Source organism: Argentina silus (genome assembly GCF_951799395.1).
Source record: "Argentina silus genome assembly, chromosome: 5".
Classification (NCBI taxonomy): domain Eukaryota; kingdom Metazoa; phylum Chordata; class Actinopteri; order Argentiniformes; family Argentinidae; genus Argentina; species Argentina silus.
Genome location: NC_139659.1, coordinates 20,261,838 through 20,274,057, shown reverse-complemented (window position 1 = coordinate 20,274,057; position 12,220 = coordinate 20,261,838). Strand labels below are relative to the sequence as shown.

General features: G+C 47.1%; 1 protein-coding gene across 1 annotated transcript in view; it reads left to right on the top strand.

Annotated features, from left to right (window-relative positions):
- The first annotated feature begins 7,265 nt into the window (after positions 1-7,265).
- LOC310805130 (3',5'-cyclic-AMP phosphodiesterase 4D-like) overlaps positions 7,266-12,220 on the top strand; it is a 157,596-nt gene continuing 152,641 nt past the window's right edge. Inside the window, exon 1 of the mRNA XM_083670687.1 lies at positions 7,266-7,343. The gene's annotated coding sequence lies outside the window, so the exon portion shown is untranslated. The remainder of the gene's footprint in view (positions 7,344-12,220) is intronic.

The following is a 12,220-nucleotide window of genomic DNA, read 5'->3' as shown; positions in this document are numbered from 1 at the left end:
AAACTGTTACACATTTGCTGTTTGAATCCTTTTGCTGGAATAAAGAAATAAAACTAATAATTACAAGAGATTCGCAAATGTTTGTTTTCATGTTCTCTTAGAAACCAGAGTTTGTCTCTCCATTGTGGAGGCGGTCATGTTGGTGTGCTGACTGTGATGTATCTTCTTCTCCACAAGAGGGCAGTGTTGGTGTGGTGTGAAATATAACAGTAAAGTAGAGACTAGGGTTGTGTCCCTGTAGTCTTTCCTCTTTCCCTTGCATTCTCGCTTCCTTCTCAAACACATTGGAGGACAATATTCAAGGTTCCTCCCCTTTGATATTCTCCTCCTACATCTACACAAAAGTAGACAAGTACAGTATTATGCAGGAGCACCAACAAGGTCTTTTGTTAACTGTGTTCTGACTGACTCAGTTGGAGTGGCAGATAATGCACCTGAACCACCAATAGAAGTTCTGAGAGACCAATAGAATCACCAATAGAAGTCTGAGAGAGAGACAGAGAGGGAAGGAGCGAGTTAGAAAGAGAGAGAGAGAGGAGGAAGGTAGAAAGAAAGAGAGGGAGAGGAGGGAGGGAGAGAGGTCGAAAGAGAGAGAGAGAGGAGGATGGTAGAAAGAAAGAGAGGTCGAGGAGGGAGGGAGAGAGGTCGAAAGAGAGAGAGAGAGAGAGGTGTCCTTTAGATGCTTTTCCGTGTCTTTGTGGATGGATGTTTTTAGACTTGGCTGTCCTAGAACACCATGTGATTGATGTGTTCCATGGCCTGTGGCGCTGGCCCGCTCAGCTAGACAGTCATTATCTCATGTTTATAGGATCTGGCTGACATTCCAAACAAAGGCTGCTGCTCTCAGTCCACCGTCCGTCCGTCCGTCCGTCCGTCCGTCCGCTTGGCGTGGGTTCTGCCCGCCCCCGAATCAATGGCAGCTTACAGAGGCAGAGAGAGGTGGCCTACGCTCAATAGCTGTCTCTCTGTCTGCCTGCCTGCCTGCCTGCCTGTCTGTCTGTCTGTCTGTCTGTCTGCCTGTCTGCCTGCTTGTCTGTCTGACTGTCTGTCTGCTTGTCTGTCTGCCTGTCTATCTGTCTGCCTGTCTGCCTGCCTGTCTGTCTGTCTGCCTGTCTGTCAGCCTACCTGCCTGCCTGCCTGCCCGTCTGTTTGTCTGTCTGACTAACCACCCCCATCTCCACTCAGTCACACAACAATATCCAGCCTTCACAGCTATGAACAAGTTTAGTTGTTTATTAAAGGTACAGTCCGTAGATTTGAGCTTTAACATAGTGTTAAATGGCGATGATAAATCGGTGGCAATCCATTTTTTGATGATGTTGTGCCTGATAATGAAGGAGGGATGTCCCTCTTCCTCGAGGTAACACACACCGGTGTGTGTAACGCTACTCCCACACAACAATTCACATTACTCAGCAGTAGAGATCGATACTGTACATTTCGGCTCTATGACCAAGACATAACCTTTACCCATCACAATTCAACAGAGAGAGAGAGACACACACACACACACACACACACCGAGACACAGAAACACACACACACACACACACACACACACAGGCTAAGGAATGAAATCCTGAGACGCATATCAATGAGCTTTTGAATATTAACTTTTAATCTGTCATAAAACAAAAAAGAGAGCTTTATCTTTCCATCTGTTACAAGGTAAATACGTCCTCTGTTGTGTTCTCAACACACCAACCCCTGCGGCCCCCTCCTCCCCAGATCTCCCCCAAACACAACACACCGACCCCTGTGGCCCCCTCCTCCCCAGATCTCCCCCAAACACAACACACCGACCCCCTGCGGCCCCCTCCTCCCCAGATCTCCCCCAAACACAACACACCGACCCCCTGCAGCCCCCTCCTCCCCAGATCTCCCCCAAACACAACACACTGACCCCTGCGGCCCCCTCCTCCCCAGATCTCCCCCAAACACAACACACCAACCCTCTGCGGCCCCCTCCTCCCCAGATCTCCCACAAACACAACACACCACAGTCTTTCCCTCTTTATCACGAGACTTCTACATTGAGTGGAGCGGCAGACTCTTACAGGCTGTTGTTGACTAGGGAATCATTTTTCATTCTCCCCAAAGTCTACACCAGGGGAGGCTGGTGGAAGCAGAAATTGATAGAGGCAGAAATCCTCCAATTCCTACCTCCTCCACCAGCCTCCCCTGGTCTACACCCTGACGTTAGACCAGAATGTCGGTACCTGGGCTGTGTTCCAATATGGGCTCTAGCATGCTGCTTGCAAGGAGGCGTGTCTTCCTCCTACGCGGTACGCTTGTGTGTATATTGGAATGCGACCCTGGTGGTGTTGACATGACTTGCATTGTGGATAATTAACCTCACACCGTTTTCCGTAGTTTCCAGTTTTACCAGTTTTTTTCTCAATAGCTTTTTCTCTCTCCTGGGAAACGTTTCCCCACTTGGCCATGTCAACGAGGAATGTGGAACCCTTGCTCACTGTGTGTGTTTCCTCGTTGGCAGGAGTACTCTGGTACGTACATGGGCAGCAGCCAGAATGCCTGCGCGCTTAAAATCTTGTGACCTCTCTGAGCGTTCCAGGGGGGGGGCGTGTCTTGGCAGGAGTGTCAATGTCACAGAGTGACGTCTGCAGTAGGTTATTATGACCATGTTTGACTACTGGAGTCTCAGAGCCATGTGTGGGCTGCTCAGCGCCACGTTCCTCTACAGGTCAACAACAGACAGCGGGAGGTAGAAATCGGAGGACGGGCTTGTTGTAATGCATAAAATGGAATTAGACATGTGTCCTTGATACCATTCCTCATTTCATTCCAGTCATTACAAAGAGCCCGCCCTTCGATTTCTGCCTCCTCTGGGAACAGATTTCTGCTTACACAACTTGTTCATAATCTAATGTTTGGTTAGATTTCTGATTCATGGAATGTTTTGGGATCACCTCCATGTTTCTCAAGTCAAGTCCTTGAGCAAACAGGACTATAATCTCTCCATGACAATCTCTTTCCAAGGGGGTGTGGAAGTTTAGGATATGGATTCCAAGCTTTTAAGTGCCCGTCAATCAAACGTGTGAATGTGTGTTTCTCTCTCACACTACGCCCTCCTCCCCCCAATGCCAACCTTGTGGTTTACCTGACTAATGTAACAACCCACAGAACACACAGAGTCTACACAGGAGGTGTGCGTGTGTGTGTGTGTGCGCACGTGTGTGTGCGTGTGTGCATGTGTATATGCGTGCATGTTGTGTGTGTGTGTGTACCTGTGCGTGCGCTCGTGCATGTGTGTGCATGAGGAGGTGTGTGTGTGTGTGTGTGCGTGTGTCTGTGCGTCCGTACACGCGCGCGCGTGTGTGTGTGTGTGAGAAGGTGTGTGTGTGTTTCTGAGTTGAGGCTGGTCTGTATGACCCTCTCTCTGTGCTGCTGCCAGCTCATGGCATGTATTTGCTTTAGCTGCAGGTCGGTCCTTTGTGCTCCGTACAAAGGCTAAGATCAACAGCCGTAGGAGCCTCAGAGGACAGACAGCCTCTGTGTTGACTCTACTGGCTCCACACTCACCACACAGTCACACAGACGTGGTCATGGTCAGTACAGTGACCACATGGTCCACAGACATGGTCAGTATAATATAACACAGTGACCACACGGTCCACACAGACAGTGACCACACGGTCACACAGACATGGTCAGTACAGCGAACACGGAGAGGCTGCGGGAAGCCTGGAGGGTTGTTCCATTGACTGTGGTTGTCTGTGATTTGTTCGATGTAAAACCACACGGTCCACCGGGACATGGTCAGTACAGTATTAAAGCTCAGTGACTGATGTACTACACAGCCTGCCAGGCATTTTTGGACAATGCATCCATTGATGATGGGTATTGACTGGTATTTCAGACCCCTGTTCAAGTCTTTACTGTATTTCTCTGTCCAGTCCTAGAAACAGACTTTAGATGGTGTGCTGTGGTACTGTGTTTGGGTGTCAGGGTGTCAGGGTGTCTGGGTGTCTGGGTGTCTGGGTGTCAGGGTGTCTGTCAGGGTGTCAGGGTGTCCGGTTGTCAGGGTGTCTGGGTGTCTGGGTGTCAGGGTGTCAGGGTGTCTGTCAGGGTGTCTGTCAGGGTGTCTGTCTGGGTGTCTGTCAGGGTGTCTGTCTGGATGTCAGCATGTCAGGGTGTCTGTCTGGGTGTCAGTCTGGGTGTCAGTGTGTCTGGGTGTCAGGGTGTCAGGGTGTCAGGGTGTCTGGGTGTCTGGGTGTCTGGGTGTCTGGGTGTCTGGGTGTCTGGGTGTCTGGGTGTCAGGGTACTGTGTGCAGGGTGTCTCCACATCTGACTCAGTGGATGATGAATGTTTTGGGAAGCTCTCTGTATGCTCTGAACTTTGCATTGAAATGAATCTATGTGCAATAAAATATAAATAAAGGAACAGTTCTAACCCCCTTTCATCCTGCACCACTCCTCCACCCTCCCCCACTCCTCCACCCTCCCCCCACTCCTCCACCCCTCCACTCTCCCTCAACCCCTCCTACTCCTCCACCCTCCCCTCCCACTCCTCCACCCTCCCCTCCAATCCTCCACCCTCCCTCCACCCCTCCACTCCAATCCTCTACCCTCCCTCCACCCCTCCCACTCCTCCACCCTCCCCTCCAGTCCTCCACCCTCCCCCACTCCTCCCACCACTCCTCCACCCTCCCCCTACTCCTCCCCCCACTCCTCAACCCTCCCTCCACCCCTCCCACTCCTCCACCCTCCCCTCCAATCCTCCACCCTCCCTCCACTCCTCCACCCTCCCCTCCAATCCTCCACCCTCCCCCTACTCCTCCACCCTCCCCTCCAATCCTCCACCCTCCCTCCACTCCTCCACCCTCCCCTCCAATCCTCCACCCTCCCCCTACTCCTCCACCCTCCCCCCACTCCTCCACCCTCCCCCTTTTATCTTCCATTCTTGTATAACATCACTGTTTGTTAGAGATACAGCCAGCCTGGCCTTACGGCTCCATGCCAGCTCCTCCCAGGCAGAACAACAAAGAGGCTAATGTCAGAAGACAGGTCTTACTGATGCTTTATGTACCCAAATGAAGCTAACACTAAAGACATTATCACACTAAGGTTGTACTGTAAGTAGCCAACTGAAGCTAACACTAAAGACATTATCACACTAAGGTTGTACTGTAAGTAGCCAACTGAAGCTAACACTAAAGACATGATCACACTAAGGTTGTACTGTAAGTAGCCAACTGAAGCTAACACTAAAGACATGATCACACTAAGGTTGTACTGTAAGTAGCCAACTGAAGCTAACACTAAAGACATTATCACACTAAGGTTGTACTGTAAGTAGCCAACTGAAGCTAACACTAAAGACATTATCATTGATATTGTACTGTATGTTGCCAAATGGCGCTAACGCTAACCCTATCAGAAGACACTACAGACTGATGGTGTAGCTCAGGGGTCTCAAACTCGCGGCCCGCGGGCCAATTGAGGCCCGCCGGACGATATTTTGTGGCCCCCTACTTGACATCAAAGTTTAGTGTTAGTGCGGCCCGCGCGTTTTTCTCACACACACCTTTTTGCCGAGTCGTTGCCCTGGGCGTTTTATATGTTTTTTTGATCACTTATGGGCTACCATTTGTTGACAAGTTAGCCAACGCGAATTAGCGAATTTTTCCTGAAATTGTCTGTGCTCGTCACCAACCTTTCCCTTCACGGCAGGTTTTTTGGAATACAGTGGAACCTCGAGATACGAATTTAATCCGTTCCGAGACTTCCTTCGTAAATCAAAACATTCGTATCTCAAATTTAAAAAAAAAAGGGTTTGTGTGCAGGCGGCTGCCACTTCTCGCGAAAAAAAAGGATTCGTATCTCAAATTTTCATTCGTATCTCAGAGCACAAATTCTACGAAATTTCAATTCGTAACTCAAAACATTCGTATATTGGGGCATTCGTATCTCGAGGTTCCACTGTACTTGAAACCCTTTTTTTTGTGGAATACTTGATGCGGCCCAGCCTCACCCAGACTTTACCTCCAGCGGCCCCAGGTAAATTGAGTTTGAGACCCCTGGTGTAGCTGAATTAAGCTAATCATTAAGCTAATCAATAAATCTAATCAAACAGCACAGTGTGACCAGGAAATAGCGAAACAGAACAGAATTCATAATGGGTGAATATGCTGTAATGTAACATGAATAGATATAGAATAACTAGATTCTAAATGAATGAATAAATAGATCTAGCTCTAATTTTCTTGGTTACTATGACTGCAAAATTAAAGCCATACATGCTTAAAGGTAAGAAGGATTGGGATTACGTGTGCATGCACCAACAGTATGTCCCTCTTATTTCTCATATCCATTCAATGCCAGTGCATAGAGAATACTTGTGTCACCATTTCTGTCTCCATTTCTTTATCCTGCATTTGCCCTCCAGGAAATTTACATAACTTTGAATATGTAGAGACCATAAACATGTTGACGTCAACTGGCCAGAATGCAGCAACATTAATGTTAGGAGATGTGTACTTTAGGAGATGCTGTTTGATGTTGTCATGCATGTCTGATATTAAGTTACAGTATACGCACAGAAACTTTCCTTGAGGGCAAACATTCACATGATGTCGGTAAGACTAATAGTATGTGTTTGAGACTTTCATTCAAATGGACAGATTAAGAAGCACTTAATGAATGTTTAGATAATTGTTTCTGAAACAAGTAGAAGGACACACACGCACATGCACACGCACGCACACACACACACACACACACACACACACACACACACACACACACACACACACACACACACACACTCACACCCTTTAAAGGTGTGGTGCTGCTGAAAGATAAACAATGGTGTGAATAAGCAGTGAGGGGATTAAGCTGATTATAGGGAGTGTAAGCCCTACGATGTGTGTGTGTGTGTGTGTGTGTGTGTGTGTGTGTGTGTGTGATACAGTGGCCAGCCTTGCCTTACCACTGCCACAACTAGTCAGAGCCAGCTTGGCTTGTTTTAGGGGGAGTGGAGTGTGTGTGTGTGTGTAGTGGAAAACCGTGTGTGTCGAGAGGAGTCACACCATTGGCTGAGCCCTGCGGAAGCACAGCCTCATCACAGCGTGTGTGTGTGTGTGTATGTGTATGTGTGTATGTGTGTGTGTGTGTGTGTGTGTGTGTGTGTGTGTGTGTGTGTGTGTGAGCTCCATCCAGGATCCTGGGCTGTTGATGTGTGTTCTCTGTCGGAGTATTAGGCTGCTCCATGTTAGAGTTTGTGGTAGTGTTCATAAAGAACCTTTCTTATCTCTTCATCTATGTCATCTGGGGTATTTGTGGCTGCACATCAGCTGAGGGTCATCTTTGGGAAGTGAAGGGTAAGTTTGTCAGCATACTCTCTATTCTCTCTCTCTCTCTCTCTCTCTCTCTCTATCTCTCTCTATCTCTCTCTCTTTCTATCTTTCTCCCTCTATTTCTCTCTCTCCCTCTCCCTCTCTTTCTCTCTCTCTCTCTCTCTGAGTAAGAGGTGTTATGAGTGAAACAGTACCCAGTGTAAACATGTGAGCCACTCTTCCGTTGTTTAGAGTTCAGGTGTGTGTGTGTCCTAAAGCTGAGGGTGGTGTGTGTTAGGTTGTGTACTGTAGGCTTTGTTGCTGTGTGGTACCTATACTCTAGGCTTGTGTTTGGCCGCAAGATATACTGTATATATTACATGTCAAAACTTGTCACAACATTTTCAAGGGCTGGCTATAAGAGTTATGTGACTATCGGGCTCAGCTGTGGAACTCCAGCCTAAACAATTCAAACTTTTGAGTCGTGTGTGTGTGTGTGTGTGTGTGTGTGTGTGTGTGTGTGTGTATGTGTGTGTGTGTGTGTGTGTGTGTGTGTGTGTGTGTGTGTGTGTGTGTGTGTGTGGAGGAGGCTGGGCAGAGTGTAGAGTTGTGAGTCACTTTCTCTGACAGGGACCTTCTCTAAATGGGTGGGAAGAGAGAAAGCTGAATACTTCCTGAATACTGTTCTTATGTTCTACCTTTTGCTTTCAGGTAGTGGCGTAGGAGTGCATTTTGATATCCAGATGTTCATTGTTTTTCAATAGGACAAACACCAATCACCTAGCATGATGCAACACCAAGACCAAAGTTTGAAAGGTCCAGGATGTAACATTCAAGCAGTCTAAAAAGCTTCCTTATGGTTGTAATGACTATGTTTAATCGGTAGCAATCAGGGAATGAGATCCCTTAAAATAAATATTTCATTTGGGAACACTGTTTTGGTCCCGCAAAAGCGCTTTTTAAAATGGAGTTATCCTACCTGACACTCAGTTTGTATACAAACATGTTGTTATTGCCAGAGGTGCCTCTTCGAATCAAGCACACATGCATAAACACAACAGCTAATGTCTGACACTGCAAGTCCAATTCAGGGGAGTTATATTAATATTAGGGAGGATGTTGTTTGTTTGGAACATCAAACTGAATTTTGTCGCGGTAGCCAAACTTACGCCCTGCTCCTTTAAGATGCATTGGTTGAGCACACCATGTCTTGGTGTATATATTCAGGATGGATACCCCTGTCATTCAGAACCTGTGTTGTTAGCAGTCCTCAAAGTCTTTCTGAGCACCTCAATGACACGTGTTTCATACCATTCCCTATTCCGTTCCAGGCATTACAATGAGTCAGTCCTCCAGGCATTACAATGGTGGTCTTCTGTGGCTTAGTTGGTAGAGCATGGCGCTAACAACGCTTAGGTTGTGGGTTTGATTCCTGCCGGGACCATATATACTGTATATATATACTATATATGTATGCACTCACTGCAATGTAAGTCGCTTTGGACAAAAGCGTCAGCGAAATGGCATATATACAATGAGTCAGAGGTCCTACCTCCACCAGCCTCCCCCCCCCTCCCCTCCCTCCCCCCCCCCCCTCCCCTCCCCTCCCCTCCCCTCCCCAGGCTCACTTCTGATTGGAGCATCAGTCAGTGGCGGCCATGATACAATCCTCTCTGCTGACGTCCGCTCTGTAACAGCCTCAGGCCTCCTCCCCTCTCTCATGCAAACTCGCCCAACATTAGCGTCTAGCATTCAAATGACTTTTCAGGGGACAAAGTGACAGCAGAAAGCACTTTGCCTTATCTGGCTCAGGACTGGATAAGCAGAAGTGGCCGGGCTTAGAGGACCTGTAGCCACTGTGTCAATGATGACCCTGGGCCCAGGAGTTTTGCATGACATGTAGAAGCTTGTATTGCATAAGGATGGGAAGATGTGTCTTTGATGCTACATGGACAGCTCTAGTAGTCGATACAACCTAGTAGTCTATACAACCTAGTCTATACAACCTAGTAGTCTATACAACCTATTCTATATAACCTAGGCTATACAACCTAGTAGTCTAAACAACCTAGTAGTCTAAACAACCTAATCTATACAACCTATTAGTCTATACAACCTATTAGTCTATACAACCTAATATATACAACCTATTAGTCTATACAACCTATTAGTCTATACAACCTATTAGTCTATACAACCTAATCTATACAACCTAGTAGTCTATACAACTTAGTAGTCTATACAACCTATTAGTCTATACAACCTATTAGTCTATACAACCTAATCTATACAACCTAGTAGTCTATACAACCTATTAGTCTATACAACCTATTAGTCTATACAACCTAATCTATACAACCTAGTAGTCTATACAACTTAGTAGTCTATACAACCTAGTAGTCTATACAACCTATTCTATACAACCTAGTAGTCTAAACAACCTAGTAGTCTATACAACCTATTCTATACAACCTAGTAGTCTAAACAACCTAGTAGTCTAAACAACCTAATCTATACAACCTAGTAGTCTAAACAACCTAGTAGTCTATATAACCTAGTCTATACAACCTAGTAGTCTATACAACCTAGTCTATACAACCTAGTAGTCTATACAACCTAGTAGTCTAAACAACCTAGTAGTCTATACAACCTAATCTATACAACCTAGTAGTCTATATAACCTAGTAGTCTATATAACCTAGTCTATACAACCTAGTAGTCTATACAACCTAGTCTATACAACCTAGTAGTCTATACAACCTAGTCTATACAACCTAGTAGTCTATATAACCTGACGTACCGTCATATTTACAACCAAACAGACTGAGCCTTCATTGTCAACTCTTTACCTCAGCCCTGCCGTAGTGAGGTGGACTGTGCTGAGTGAGAAGAGTCACACTCTGCTGTCACAGTTCTCTGTCACAGCAGGCCAGAGGTGACAGAGGTGACGGGGGTGACAGGCTGGAATGGTGTCATTGAGGGATTGGCCAGTGTCATGGTAACAGTGTTCTCTTGCCAGGGTTCTGGGGCATGGGAACTGGTGCTGATGTGTCACCAAGGGCAACGCAGCATCTCTGTGTTCCACAGTCGGTTCATATTGATTACAGGGTATTATGGGGGGACTTGTTTTTCCATTGCTGAGATGTGGAAATGGACGGGCATCATTGTGAATTCAATGTGTTGTTATGTCACAGTGTTATGACATTCACTGAAGGTTGCAGAGTACATGTTTGGAAGAGAAACAGTTCCTGTCAATTCCCCCCCCCCCCCCCCCCCCCCGCCTCTCTCTCTCCAACAATTCATTCTGGAACACACACACACACACACACACACACACACGCACGCACGCACGCACGCACGCACGCACGCACGCACACTCACACACACACACACACACACACACACACACACACACACTCACACACACACTCACAGACACACACACACTCACACACTCACACACACACACACACACACACACACACACACACACACACACACACACCCTGCAGTGTTTGTACAAGGCGAGGACAGGGCCAGAACAGCTGAGAGGGTGCAGCGTGCCTTGTCTCCTGTGTCATGTCTCATTAACATCACAACACCCCTGTTACTATAAGTCTCTCCTCAACGCTTATCCAAAATCACAACACCCCTGTTACTATAAGTCTCTCCTCAACATCACAACAACATCACAACACCTCTGTTACTATAAGTCCCTCCTCAACATCACAACAACATCACAACACCCCTGTTACTGTAATAGTGGACAAGAAGTCTCCTCATTTTCCTCAAAGTAGAATACCCCACTTAGGATGAAGTAAGAAATGTAACATGTAGATTGTAGATTACCTATTTTACTTTAGGTAACGTTTACAACGACAATTCAATTGGTTTAGGCAGTGGATTGAGCGACATCATCCATCGACCAGTCTGTCTGTTTCGGTAGAATAGATGTCCAGTAATTATCCAACGTTGTGCTGGTGCTTTCTTTCTCTCTCTCTGTCTCCCTAGATGATCTCTTGAGGAATGCCCCCCCCTCCCCTCCCAGCTCTCCGTATACAATTTCACCAACGTTCTTTTTTCTGCCCGTGTTGATTCACGTCCTCCTCCATCAACGCGACCACTCCCTTAAACATCTGTCTCGTTATGAACGACCCAAGGTTGGAATGCGTTGGCCGACTCCCATGAGTGCGTCACTTAAACACACGCCTGGAATCACGATACGATCTATGACGTCTCGCTCCGAGCACCTGACATTCCTCCGAGTGTGTTGCTAGGGCCGACAGCATACAACGGCGGTAAATCCTAGGCCTACACGTTTTTTTTTGGTCGTTTTTCTCTCTCGATATTTTTAGGGCATTTCTGCTTTATTGGGATAGAGAGATAGTAGAGATTGACAGGAAGGATGGGTGAGAGAGAGGAGGGATGACATGCAGGATATGTCGATGGCCGCAATTGAACCAGGGACCTTGCGATGATATGGTACGCGCCTTAGTGTGCTACGCCACTGAGCGCCCCCTACACATGGTTTTAATTGTTGGAAACCCTTGTTTACACTGTAACGAATAAGGCTGCGTTTGACAAACCGCAGTGAGGTTCGCTAAACTACTGTGACATTCAGTAGAGTGGACTTTGGATCGGATCAGGGAAACGATCATAGGGTTAGGAAGTCATTTGGTTTTTGGAAGTTTGTCTTTCCAGGACGAGGAAATCGAGAGTCCGGGTGAAGACAGCGTTATTGCAGCCCTGGACAACCGCACTCACGAGAGTAGCGTTACACACAGGCATCACCGAGAGAAACAAACAGCGTCTTTGTGGCAGAGGCGAAAAAGCTTCCATCGTCAGAAGAAAGGAGGGTGAAGAAATGGAAAGAGTTCTGGTGGCGCTGCCTTGCTGGTCCAGAGATGCATACCGTGTGTTCC